This window comes from Kryptolebias marmoratus, linkage group LG5 (genome assembly GCF_001649575.2).
Source record: "Kryptolebias marmoratus isolate JLee-2015 linkage group LG5, ASM164957v2, whole genome shotgun sequence".
Lineage (NCBI taxonomy): Eukaryota > Metazoa > Chordata > Actinopteri > Cyprinodontiformes > Rivulidae > Kryptolebias > Kryptolebias marmoratus.
Genome location: NC_051434.1, coordinates 4899809 through 4914144, shown reverse-complemented (window position 1 = coordinate 4914144; position 14336 = coordinate 4899809). Strand labels below are relative to the sequence as shown.

Here is a 14336-nt window from a genome sequence, read left to right as displayed (position 1 = left end):
CTCTCTCAGCAGAGGTGGTATTTGAGTCAGAATTTGTCTTGTTCCGGTTCCAGGTACCTGACAGCGCACAGCTGCAAGCGACGTTTAGGCTCATCAATGATTCATTCCCTGAGTCTTTACTCGGCTGAGAGGACCGATGGGTTAATCGATCACTATTTAAAATATATATAATCAAATACTCTTGATCTGATAGGACTTCGGGAGTGAGGGTATGTTTACTTTGGGTAAGATAAAAAAGAGTTTTGAAGATCTAATTTTTTTAGATCTTTTGTTTAATTTTGTAACCAGAACAACATTTTGCAGATCAGGTGATTTATTGTGTTTTAAACCGTTTCCTCCAATGGGAACAGCACCTCATTGTTGCCACACAGACAACCAGAAACAGGTGAATAAGGAGGGGGGGGGTCATTTTAGCCATTCTGATAATGACTTCTCACCTGCTGGTTCAGCAGTCAGGAGCTGAGAAAGATGTTCACCCCAGAGCTCCGTTTACACAACCTGTTTTGTCTTCCTAATGGCTGAAAGCCCCCAGAAGTTCCTAATATTCCAAACAAAGAATAATAAGAATAAGAATTATGTCGAGCCAAGATGGCTTCTTCTGAGGGTTTTTTGTCATGATTAGAACGTTTTTATTCAATATTGTTAATATTTTTAGATTTGAGTCTCTGATCCAGCCTCTGCAGTCTTTAAAGTTAGAATATTTTCAAAGTTAATCCATCTGCAATCAGCTTCCTGTGTGAAGATATGATGACGTAATGATATTCCTACCAGAGAGTCGAGCAGATCTCCCTCTGGGCACCTTTTCTCGGTTAATAGAAGGATATAATAGTTTTATTGGCGTGTTTTATCTGAGATATAGTTGTCTGAAAGGCTGCTCCTTAGGTTTCATTTGTAGTTTTGGGTGTTTGTTTGGTCTGAGATAAAGGTTGTACATTTTCCCTGGTTTAAAATCAAAGTTTTCAGGACCTATTTTAACAGATACAGGTTACAAGTTCTTGATCTTTCACATATTCTTAGTGGTGCCACATATTTCTACTTTATTTCTATTTGGTGGTTAGCACTTAGCTTCCACTATCCAAATGAAATCCTCAAGCTCCTAATAACCTAAGAAAGAGGAACTCATCTGCTTGAAACATTGCATTTGGAGGCAAAAATGTCACATTTCTATTCCACCTACATATTCAAAACCTGTAAATTGAAGATGGAGGGTCTGCAACGATCACTCAGTAGGTTTTAAGCCGAGATAAAGCAAATCAAGATAAACAACAGAAAACAACAATAACCAGAATCCTAATCTTTTTAATGATTGTTTTGACAGAACAAAGCATTTGTGGAGGTTCTTTCAGTTGAACAACTTGAAAATCAAACACAAGGGAAATACTTGGTTTAGCCCCTGAAGGCATCATCTTTATGCAGAAATCTTTGTTTCCATTTGTAAATAAAGCTGCATTTGGTGTTTCATCTTGATGTGCAAACACACGGGATGTAAATAAATACAAAACCTTCAGATTACACAGTGGAATAATACCAGGAGCAGCACATAGAGTCGTAATGGTTGTATCTGCAAGATCTCCTCCAACACATCAGCTGTGGCTCTAAGAAGACCCATTACTAACGCACTGATTGACAATTTAAAGGTGAAGCTTTAGAGTAAACAATCTAAATTGCCCTTAATTGACTTCTTTTGGCCTCTCATTAACCAGCCCACATGCAGATTGATGGGTTTTAACAGTCAAATCAGGGAAGCATGAGAAGTAAGAGAGCAGCTGCTCTGAAGGTCATTTCTCTGTCAGTTTGTGTTTTTTATTACCGTTCTCGGATAAAAAGCCAAACATGGCCATCACTTCAGGAAGGACGCCGTTCCGCCAATTAATCGTCAATTATGAACAGGATATTGAATTATTAATGTCAACATTGATGCTTTTTGGCATCAGAGCCACAGTGGAGCTGCTGAGGACTGAGTCAGCTCGCAGAGGCGCCGCTGCACGTCAGCGGCAGGCGCTAAACTGGCTACGAATTTAAACAAGTTAATATATGTGGGAAGAGATGGGACGTAATGTAGGTTAAACTCACATTTACCACTTTTTTACAAGGAAATTTACTGCAGGCGTTATCTGATTTAAAAGCTGGACATAAACGTTTATGAGCTTAGCCGTACTCTGCTTGCAGAACGATGAGAGGTTAAAACATAAGACGAGGCAATCTCATAAAAACATCAAGGTTAGAAAAAGGTGTGCTGCACCAGCGCCTTGTTGTGGACGATTTTTACTAACTTTTTCAAGATTTGTCACATTTGGTACTTCATCTTTTTAAATTTCACACATTTTCTTGGCTTTTTTTACATAGACTTTTTAAATCTGTCAGAAGGTTACAGATTACTGCCCTAGTTTTAGTTCTGGTAATGTTTAAACGCTGATAGATTTTATAACAAAAGTAGCAAACGGGTGGAAATCTGTAGGTGCCCTACGGTTCAGAAGACCCGCTTGACCAGGCTGACTGAGATCCAAGCCTTTTTACAGACAGTAAATGTTGATAAATCCTTGTTTTTAAGTTGTTTGCTTCAGTTTCCAAGTTTTTGTGTTAGATGCTGAGTTTGTGTCTATAAGGAAAAGTGAGCTGTGACCAGTCTTGCAGCCCCCTCATTGAAAAGGAGGGATTTGAATGTTGTGCCTTCATCTTTACTGATCAGAACCAATACTTTGGATTTCTTCAGTTTGTTGACCTTTAATGACTCACTGCTGATTAAGTTTTTCTAATCTAAAGCCAGATGTTATTGAGTTTTTAAAATGTTTTTGACCAGTCTAGGAAAGGATTTAAATACCACTTTTATAGAATCATTAATAATTTAAATACCTGCATAATAAATATATTTATGTGAAAATGGTTTTTAATAGTTAAAGATATTTTAATGTATCAGTTTTTGTAATTTATCAGTTTTCCAGTTCTGTTTTCTGTTTTTCTTATCAATTGAATTTTTTAGTGCAGTTGTTACCTCATTAGGAATTGGATTCTTTTTGTGAAATAAATAAAATATTTTATTTTTTTTAGCTGATCAAAAATGTAAGTCATGGGTGGTTTTGTTTTTGTGTAACTCATCAAAATATTTTGTCTGTGTGTGAAACAAAACAGCTTTCAGCTAAATTTGAAGCTTTTCCTAATTCTGGTCATCAGATTTAACCTCAGTGCTCCACATCATGGTTTGATTTTCTCGACACTTGTCAGTTTGAGGTCAAAGAACAGGAGTTCTTTTGTTAAATACACCATAAACCAGGATTGACACCAAAAAACACAAATTTTCCATCAATCCCCCCACCCCTACAGCCTCTTTATCTCCCCTCCTGTCTAGACTCTGTGCTCCGTTGTTCAACGTGAAGGTGCTACATTCTAAAATGTCTCTTTGTGCGGTTTGAACCCCATTCTGAACGAACCCATGCCTTGTGGAAATCTATCAGCGGGGCAGCCCGAGCAGCCAGCTGCCAGCTCACCGCTGCCTGTTCATTGTGTGTGTTAACCTTGGGGGTGCGTTTGGACACAATAACCTGCGAGTCCCCGGTGGGCGGGCGGCGAGGAGGAGGAAGCGGAGAAAATAATGTTATTCCAGCGCAGGAAGATTAGCAGCGTCATTTTGAAAGCCTCCAAACTGCCGCATGTCATCAGCCATTATGCTCGCTGTGCAAATCTGTGCCGCGGGACTTGTCTTTTGTTCTAATCCTGTGTTTGCGTGTGTGTATGTGTTGATGTAGCCAAGACAGGCTGCAGGAAAGTGTACAAATTGGAGTTTGTCATCATCCCAGTCAAATAATAAGCCATTGTCTGAGGTGCATCTTTCTTCTCATGTTCATTTCCCTTGTACCTATTGTCTTAGCTGAAGACCTTTGAGAACTGAAGAAAGGATTCAAAGAATTGAAAATGTAAAAGAACTTGAAGGGAAATGATTTGTGATAACCACAAACTTTGCATCAAATTTAGTTTTTGTTCTGTATTATACCATCACCTTGAGCACAAATAGAAAGTGTCATTATAGAGATATATTGTGATTGAAAATACAAGATTAAAACCCATCGAATGAAAGAATATTTAAATAACGACAACAAAAAAGGATTATTTAACATGAGTAGTCCCTTTAATTTTATTTTTGTTGATTTAGAAGTGTTTTGGGTCTCTGAGAGGTCGACCAGTATCAGTTTTTTATTGCCGACGCTGGTTTTTGGAAATTGGGACTGATTTTTAAATTCTTAGACATTATTCATTTTCATACAACAAAATATGACAGTAATTGCTTAACTTAAACATTATTCTATTTAAGAACCTGTAGAATAACTTGTACACGTGTAAATAATATATAAAAGAGCATTTTCTCTTAATAAAGCTAAATTATGGGCTACAAAATGCTGGTTGTAGCAGCTGCTGCTGCGTCTTCATTCTCCCTTTGGTAATAAAGTATGTACAGACTTGGTTAATTAACAATTTTTATTTAAAGTGGCCGATTAATCACTTCCTGTTTTGTTGGTGGTGGTGCCCAACAGCATCAACAAGGCAGAAAAGGACAAATCTAAGATTTGATGAGGGATTAATTGGCTGCAGAACATTTTAAATTCACCTATGTCCCTCAAAAAAATGACCGTTTTCTTTCAGTTCTGTCTCATTGCAGAATGTGTTTAGTCTAATTCACACTTTAGAAGTTGAATTAATTAAAAAATAAATGCAATTTTAAGGATTCCAAAACGTTGTTCTGAGCATGCAGGTCTGTGTCCTGATGTTTGATGTAGGTCAAATAAGGTTAAGGTTGTTTTATGAATCCTTTTCAAGAATCGAGATATCAGATGAGATTTTTCTCTTGTAGTTGCAGATTATTTGTTAGTTTCTTTTCTAAAAATAAACATTTGCATGCAAATGGGCTGAATTACCAAGGAAGAGACACGGTTTTTATTACTGGAAGCTTTCAGTGGCCTAATATGCCATCGTTGTCTCACTGTGGTTTGAAGTGTTGCACTCGACTGTGACTTCTCAGCCAAGAGGGCTGAAGTGCTGCAAGCCACATTAGCTGAGTAGTAAGTTATTTACTCAGCGTCAACTGCATCTGCCTGCTTTCTCTGCCAAAATGATAAAAAGAGGCATTTTTCAGAGTTGTTGGCAGGTTGAGCTTTAAGCATTGTGAAAAATAATTTAAATTGCATTTAAGTCATGAATTTAGGATCATAGGTTTTTACAACTTCTGAGTGTTTCTTTGTTCCTCTTGTTCTGCTGCTGGGAATCAGATATCCAGATCTCATTTTAAGGCATTTAAACTCTTAAGTTAATTTTGAAAATGAACTCTGAACAGATTTTTGTGGTCTCATTATAAAACACACCTCTGATCTTTTTATTCCCCACTTTGATTTAGATCTGGAGTTGTTTCATTCAGGTGTTTAGTTTCCATCTTGTTAGAACTAACCACCTAAAGGATTTCTAATGTATTGTTTTGTCCAAAACCCAACTAGACTTTTTTTTTTCTTTCCTGCAATTACTTTTGCAGCCTTTTCTGTGAAGGGCAGCGGCAGGTGAAATCACCTGGAACGTCTCCAAACACCGCCTTCTGCTTTCTCAGTTTTATTTGATTTATTGTCTAATTTTTCACACAGCTTTTTAAAAGGCTGATTTTGTGTAAAGTTTTAATACTTCACAAGCATCCGCTGGCATAAATGTGTGATGCAAAACTTGCCATTTATTAATACGCCAGTAATAATATCACTTTAGCATAATTTTCTTGTTTAATACAGCACGTGTTTAGTTCAGCGTGGAGCAGATGATAACTCTGGTAAAGCAGACTTTGGAGGAAGCCTTGGGCCGCTCGTTGGTGTCTATGTCCAGCAGGTGTTTTGTTTTCAGTGTGGAGAAGAAAACGAACAAGAATTCAACACTGGAAGTGAGATAAAAGTTTAGGGACTGTCTACAAATTGCAAAATCAGGCTGTGATATTCAATATCATCAATAGACTTTTTGGTGTTTTTTTTTTTTACCTAAATTAAAACAGACTTCTATTAATCAGACATTTATATTTACTTTAATGTCAGGGCAAAGGGTCAATTAGAAATATGCATGTTTATGTAAATTTAAATTCTTATTCTTGCGCTACTTTTATTATTTCTGCTCATTCGTTCGGTTCAGTTTGACTTGTTTTGATTTGAGATTAGGCTGAAATGTACAATCTACTGCCCGCTCGTTTTGTTTTTTCTTTCAGATTGTGACTTAAACTCTGGTCACATTGTATACATCAGTTATATTCTAACATTTTTTATGTTATATTACGCTCAGAATGCACCGAATCACAGAGTTTTTATTTATTTTATTTCAGTGGGAACATGCCCCCAGACTCACTCGGTGCGCTCATACCACACTGGGTGCCTTCTCCTTGAATTTAAGCCTTCCACCGTTCTGGAGGGGAACTCACTGCAGTACATTGTTTTATTTGATGAATCATCCAGAAAAGCTTCTTTTTTTTCTTGTAAATGTTTAATGGTGCCTTGGTGTCATCAGTTTTTTTTATTCTTTTTTTTCATTCTTCTCTCACCATTTTAAGGCATTCAGTGTTTTTTTTTTTTTTAATTTTTTTTGTTCCTTCTTTTGCAAAATCACAGGATGGTGATCAGACTCAAACCTTTTGAGGTGGAATGTGACATATTCAGCGGATTGCTCCTGTAAATGACTTTCCAGAGTTCGAGGAGAGCCGGATGAGTAACAGGTGTGTTTCAGGCAGGTGTGTTGATCCTGTACGGCGGTGTGAGGCCTACAGACAGCGTGGCCTTGGTTAGTCCAGAGAATCAGGCGTGAAGGCTAAATCGCCTCTGTAATCGGCCTGAGCTTTACTGTCAGCCCCCCTCCCCACCCCCCAAACACCATAATATAAGACTGTAATTGTATTTGACGCTGCCTCTGACAGATAAAGTGCTTCTATTACAGAGCCCTTGGGTGCTGTCTTTGTGCTTTAGCTGCTAAACTGCTTTGGTGCTGCTGAACTCTTGTTTGGATATTTTTTTTTTCTTTTTACCTCAGTAAAATCAGCTACAAATAGAGGTAAGTTAGATGGGAAGAACAACAGAAAAGTTAGTGTTTTTGCTCTGAAATTACAGGTTTTCTCTTTTTAAGAATTTAAAAATAGATGTTTGCTGTGTGATGTAGACTTGTTTATTGCAAAATCTAAAACATGTAAAATACCTCTAAACCAGATGGGTTAGTTAGCATTCTGTTGCTAAATTAGCACACTGTTGTTCCGAACCAACATGACTTGTTGTTGCTGCATCAGAAACCCTCAGCTAGTTAATACGTACAGATAAGCATGTTAACTTGCTGCTTTTATGCCTTTGAACCGACGGCGGAGGTAGTCACAGAGTCAAAACAGTCAGTCTGTGTGAGGATAAGGCAGCGCATGCTTGTAGGTGTGCTGTAGTGATGAAGATTGTCTGTGCAACCAACAGGCTGCAGGACTTGGGTCGGCAGATGTCAGACAAACATTTTGTTCTCCTCAGTGCCACTGAGTTACAGTAATAAATCCCGAGCTTAAATTTTAGTGGGGCAGACATTAATTTCCTGAATCAATAACCACACGAATGTTACAATTTGCGTAACATTTTCTGTGAAAAAAGATAGGCTACATGTTGCTTAATATTCATTTTATTATTATTTTTATTTGTGCACAAAGTTGTCGTCTTTTTTCTCGAGGTTGTCTCGTGAAAACAGTCTGGTCTAATAATTAAATCCCAGAAATGGACACCTCTGCACCCACTTCCACCTGAAACAAGAGTATTTTAAATTTTAACTGTGTAAAATTTAATAGAAAGAATTTCTCATTTAAATTTTATTTGAAGTAATATTTCTGCAATAATACTTGAGATTATCAAAGGTATATGGTTTAAGTACTTCTGTGAAGAATTTCTAAAAAATATCAAATTAAAAACACAATGCATAATGGCATATACAGTCTATATTAAACCCTTTGATTACAGCCCCCACCTGGGCTTGAGCCTGCAGCCTCGAAGAACCACAGAACCACTGAGCCGCCGCAGACACAGGCTGCAGGAAGCCACAGAATCAGATAAATAGGATCCACTTGTGGGCCTACCATGTCTTTAATTTTCTGTGTTCGGTTCATGTCCGGTCTGTCTGCTCCAAGCTGCTGGCTGATAATTTATCTTCCAATTTTAGCCTCATAAATGGATATTTAAACAGAAAATCTCCACTAATGGACACGGCAGGTTTTGCTGCAACCATTCCTGCATTAAATCAGATCACGTGAGGTGTAACATTTACAGTGGTCATATCACGGAGCTACAACCAGCAGAATGTGTCCACAGGGCGGAATATTTGACGCCTCAGTGAGAGTCTGCTGGTGCTGGCCTGCAGTCCTGATCGCTGCCAGCAGGGTGACACGTTACATCTACTGACGCAGGCGGGTGGAGACTGCACCGCCCTGTAGCTGCAGAGAAGTCAAAAACTCAGAATGAATCACCAAAAACATTTTAAATTTCATTTAAAAATGTCAAAATAGTGGAAAAACTTAGGAGAAACTATACTTTGTTGGGCAAAGTATTTTTCTTTTTTTATGTGGGGCACTTAAAGAGGGGCTTGTCTTATGAAAAGAAAAAGGTCAATAAATGTGAAAATATAAAGACGTAGTTTTTTTTGTTCTTGTTAGACTTCTCTCCGCCAGTTTATGAATGAGAGAACTGTTGTCAGACTTGGATGCTTTAGCCTGGCAGTCCATGAGAACTGGGTTAGACTGTGTCTTATTTGTTATTACGTCCGACACATCAGGTCCGCTGAAAGTTCGGTTTTCTGCTGAAGCGACGTCTTCCATCTGTTCTCGTCATTAAAGTGAGTGCATTGTGAACCCAGTGGATGAAGGTGGTAATGTGCAACTGTAAATTACACAATTGTTTTGTGCAAGTTAGCGTTTTATTTGTTCTTTTAAAATGTCTATATACGTTCAACCTCAGTGGTTAAAAACAAGGTTTATGGATACTCAAACTAATGCGTTTCATTCATTTTTAATTCAATTGTTAACATGACTTTGGCTGAATGAGATTAATGGTTAAAGGCCTGTTCAATCCATGGTTTGGTCCCTGCACATGTCTATTAAGGGTACACTTTTATTTCATTCTACATATTAAACAGTTGGGCTCTTACAGCTGTTGAGTCTCATGTGGTTGACAGTGGTTTCATGCAGACAAGGTCACTTCTGAGGTATAGATATCTGTGCCTGTTTGAAGGTTAAAACCTGCTTTCACTGTAGTTTGAGTTACTGGAAGGCTTTCTTAGTCCTCATGTGAATTTACATTACACACACATACACACACACACCACTGTGTTAATCAGCTAACAGCTCATTAGTGTGTGTCGAAGCTCTGGAGATTTGAGACCTTCTTCCCAATTAAACTTTCCAAGTTAATCTCACTGCCTTTGTCCTTTCTTCCACACCCTCATCATCTTTTCTCTCTTCCTTTGTTTTCATCACCTCCTTCTCGTGTTTATCAATACACCTCGTGGTTAGCTGTAAGTAAATAGTCTATACTTCATCTTATTAATTCTTTGCAGGAAAAACATACAGCTTCCTAAGATTTGATCTTCCTGACCTTTGAGTCACAAATAAAACTGCTGCAGGAGCATTTTTATTTGTTCCCCTCCTAATGACTCAGATTGCTTCTATAAGCCTTTTCTTGATTTTTGAAGTGCAATTTATTATTATCATTTTTCTAAACATGGCTTTGCATCGACACAAAATGCTCATTGTGGAACCAGAAAACTGGACTTCAGTCTTTTCTGTGTCAGTTGTCTACAAGGCGGCCATTTTGTAATGTATAGAAAAACCTTATGAGTAACAAAGGCTACTGACTGCTCAAAATGAATGAATAATTAAAAAAATTATACAAAATGATTAGATGAGCCCTGTATGAAAATGCTTAACATTGCATAGAAAAAATACCTGGTATAATGCTGTGGAGATGGGTTGTCCAATCAAATGATCACACACTACACCATTCTGCAAAGATTAAACATAATTATTCAGAAAATGGATTTTGTATTGCAGGAATGCTTATTCAGACTGCCTCAAATTTAGTTTATTGTACGTAATAAACTGGCAGCTACATGTCTTCATGTCCTGTATACCAGTTTTAGACACAGAAACAAAGTATAGATGCAAACATTATATAACTCAGAGGTTTGTTAATGTTTCATGAAATTTTTGCACACATTGTTTAGTCATACGTTTCAGGTTAGTTTACCATCGTAGAGAAGTTGTCCCAGTTTATTTCTGTTAATTTCAGCTGTTTCTGTATGTTCTGTGTCATCGTGCTCTGCCTGCTACAGGACTTCAGTGCTTTCAGCTGCCAGCAGCTCAGTGAATACTCTCACAGATCCAGATGGATATTTTAACATAGAGAAGTACATTTTATGACCACAGGCCATTTTTGTGTCAACATATATGAATAGATGTGTGTATTCAGCTGAGTTTCCCACTGAGAGAAGTATTGTGCCACCTTTTACGCTCACATTTTAAACTCACTGTTGTCCTGTTGTGTAAAGAATTACCTTAGCTTCTCTAACAGTGCCAAGTCTAGTTTTAACTTGTAACAGGAAACCTCTTGATGGCATCTGATTCATCAAATGTATTTTACATTTTTAACTTATTCCACCCCTGATAGCAGCATCTTCCTCTTGAGTTTCCACTTTTCTCACTTTTTTGTTGTCAGATGTGTAGTTATTTCTGTGTAATGACAGGAGCTGCACTTGTAGTAAATGTTTTCCTCGTGCATCGTTAGAAGCAAAGCCAACTAAATTAGCAGCGGAGCTAGAAGCCGCATGGAAAAGAACCATTAGCTGCAGGAACAAATCAGCCACCAGTACCTGCAGCAGACAGACCCAACCTTGTTCATACAGCCACCCGGCATGTCTGAAGCTGTCAGGAGGTCAGGACGAGTGCAAACAACAACAACTGGTTGAAATTCATTTTTTGGCATTTCTTTCCTGGACTTCCCTATTAGTGTGTGTGTGTTTACTCATCAGGTGTGTGACCACACACTAATTCAGGCGTCATTGGCAACAAGTTTGTTATAAGGCCCTAAAATGTTAATTCTGTTTATTTCTAAATTATTTTTTTTCCACTCTATTATTTCTGATTCCCATGTTTTTATGGTGTAACCACATTTTTATTATACGGTTGATAATCTTTTTTTAATAATTCAGTTGAAAAAATACCAAATTTCATGAATACTGACAAATTTTAACAAAAAATACAGCAAAATTTAATGCTTCAGTAGCACTTTGGATCGCCTTGCTGCTGAAAAGTGCCATATAAATAAATTTCACTTCACTTCACTTCACTTCAGTAAAGTGCTTTAAAAACTGCCTATAAGTGATTTACAATATTAAAAACAGTCCAGTCTTTGTAAAATAAATTACCTCACATGTTTTTGAGAGAAGAAAAGGGAAAATAAGTGCTACACATTTGAACTGTTGTCTATTTTTTTCACACATTTATTTGTGTGTTGACAGTAATCAACTTTTTAGTCTTATATTATTACGATTATTGATAGGTTTTACTTTGCTCTATGTAAGGCAGTTTTATTGTTCATAAACCTTGTCTCTCATTCAAAATAATATGTTATATTAAGGCTGAGAAACTGGCGTTTGCAACCCAAACCGTGGGTCTTCTAAGGATTTCTCTCTGGAAACCAGTTTAAAAACAAAACGATAAAAAAGAAACATTTAGTGGCTCCAAAAATGCTGTTTTTGTTTGGACATAAGGTTGAAGCTATAAAAAAAGTTTGCGTTATCACAAAATGCTGTTCCCATGTAGACAGGGCTTGGAGGTAAAATGGAAATATGAAAAAAAAAACCGACAGATTTTAAATTTTTGACAGGGCTGTGGTTTTTGCAGCGCTCATTGATACTAATGAGAGAAAATCTGTGTGTTTTAATTTATTCAATACTGCAAGCTATCACAACGTCATGAATCAAATATACTCAGAGGGAATGAGCCTCATTTCGTTCCTTATCATTCTCTCCATTTTCTTTTCTCTACGCTCCTTTAACAAAATGCAGTGTAACAGTGATGTAACAAAACGGAAACTCTTGCACATAAAAGCCCCAAAGTTGGTTTAATTGTTAGGTTAATTAAAAATGGTATTAACTTTGCCCTAAAACTATTGGAAAAAGATTTCTTTTAATGCTGTTCTAAAGTCAAAAGGTAGAAAATGCATCAATTATTTAATGTTTGACAGGAGTTGGATATCTGACTCCAAACAGAGCAGCGTTTTCTTTATGATGGCAGCAACTCTGCACAGGACTTATGATTTCAGAAGATGTAATTTATAAGTTTAACCAGATCATACAATAACAAAACAAAGGTGATATGAGCCCTACAGAAGGACAGATGTAAGGGACTCCTGGTGCTTCAGTTCTTCTGATATAAAATTTTAAAATTACTTTTCAAAAAACAATCAAACTTAGTCAGGGGGGAAAACAGCCAGGCCTTTGGGGGTAAATAAATAAAATAAACATTGAAACACAAAAGGAGCTGGCAGTTTTTAATCTTATTTGCTTTGAGTTTTAGTTGTTGTCCGGGGTTAATAAAAAAGTTTAACTTCCATGTTCCGAGCTTTTTATTCTCAGTGTTTGCTGATTTATTCATCTTTTACTTCAGTCATAAATCTGTTCGTTTGAGCTACAATCATCTGAGCCAATGATGACTCTGTTTCTGTCTCGCAGCTCTCCATCTTTGTTAATCTCTTTTCACCTCAGGTTATCAAATGTGTGTGTGTCTGTGTGTTTGTTACACATGAATTATGCATGAGTGCTAATCAACTCCTGCATAACACATTCACGGTCACATGCATATTTTACAGTAAAGCAACAGTCCAATGTGGTGATCCTCTGGATTCACTCGTGGGAGGTATACAATGATGGCACTCACTGAATTAAATGCTTCTGACCTGTATTATGCTGTGTCACTCTGAATAAAGTGGAACATTAGGACTGGAAAAGGACTAGATCAACTAGAAATGGATACATTAACAGGCTGCAGAAATGAGTTCCAGTTGAACTCTTTTTATCTTGACTTTAAGGCCACAGTGGATATTTGGCAAACATATTCTGCCTTAATTGCAGTTCTCATCCACATGGAAACATATTTACTTTAAGAAAAAATCAGTTTTGTTTGTTTGGTTTCTTTTAAAAAAGATTTTCATGCAGACTGATTATGTCCACTGTTGCTGTTTGTGTTAGAAACAATAAAAACTTTTGCTTTTTTTTCCTGCAGTTCTCACTTTATCAAGATCTTGTCATTAACTTTGATTGCGTGCTGGAAAGGTTAGACTGAAAATAAATCAGAAATGGTTTTGAACAAAAAAAAATAAGCTACAGGTTTTTAGGGCGAATCTTTAAATGTGTTCCGATGTTTTTCTTTGTATTTTGATGTAGTGTTAATATTGATTTTATCGCCACCTACTGGCCCAGCAAAGGTATTTCAGCATTTTTGTTGAATTTGTTCTTGAATTTCTTCTTCTGTGCTGGGCCGGTAGGTGGGGGAAAAGGTCAGCATTACCACCACATCCAAATACAAAGAAAAAACATCCCTCCACTGTTTCCAAATTTGTGAAGTTTGCTTCAGATTTGCGGCGGAGAATCTTTTTTTTTTTTTTTTTTTTTTTTTACTTCTCAAAATAAAAAAAGCAGTTTCAAAATAAACAGACTGACAAGTTGTCAGCATTTTTTTAATCATGTACTCTAGCATATTAATTATATATTAAGATTTGGTCACTGCACCGGGGCTTGCTTATCTGATCTGTGGATTCTGTTTCTTCTTGTATGTTTGTCGGCCTTTCTTTCTTGGTTGCTGCAAAGCAGTTGCCACTCGGGAGAAATCAATAAAGTTTAAGTATATAAAGGTATAATTTTTATACCTTATTGGCAAGAAACCTCACTTTCTCAAACTCATCTTTCAGACTGAGTGTGGATTGTATTTTTTTTTTCTCTTTTATCCTCATCTCTCTCAGCTTTGATGGGTTTGGTGATTCATTCAGATTAAGATCTCTGTCTTACTGTCTAAAGGTCTTTATTTGATGAAGGTGTTTCTTAAAATGGAGCCACCTGACAACAACTTTTCTTATGCTATAAATGGACACATTCCAGTCAGTGATTTGAAACGCAGCTTTTAGTTTGGTTCAGTACAGTATTTGTCGGAAACCAATAAAAGCTTAATTTAATAAGGCCTGTATGTGCGTTTTAATAATCAGCATCAGCTTTATTTCTTTCATTCCCAGTTAAAGATTCAGCAAAGAAATATCAAAACTTTTCAGACA

General features: G+C 36.9%; 1 protein-coding gene across 4 annotated transcripts in view; it reads left to right on the top strand.

Annotated features, from left to right (window-relative positions):
- The window catches only part of LOC108243952 (semaphorin-6D), a 141154-nt gene that overhangs the window by 819 nt on the left and 125999 nt on the right, over nucleotides 1–14336 (top strand). The gene's annotated exons all lie outside the window — the stretch shown is intronic.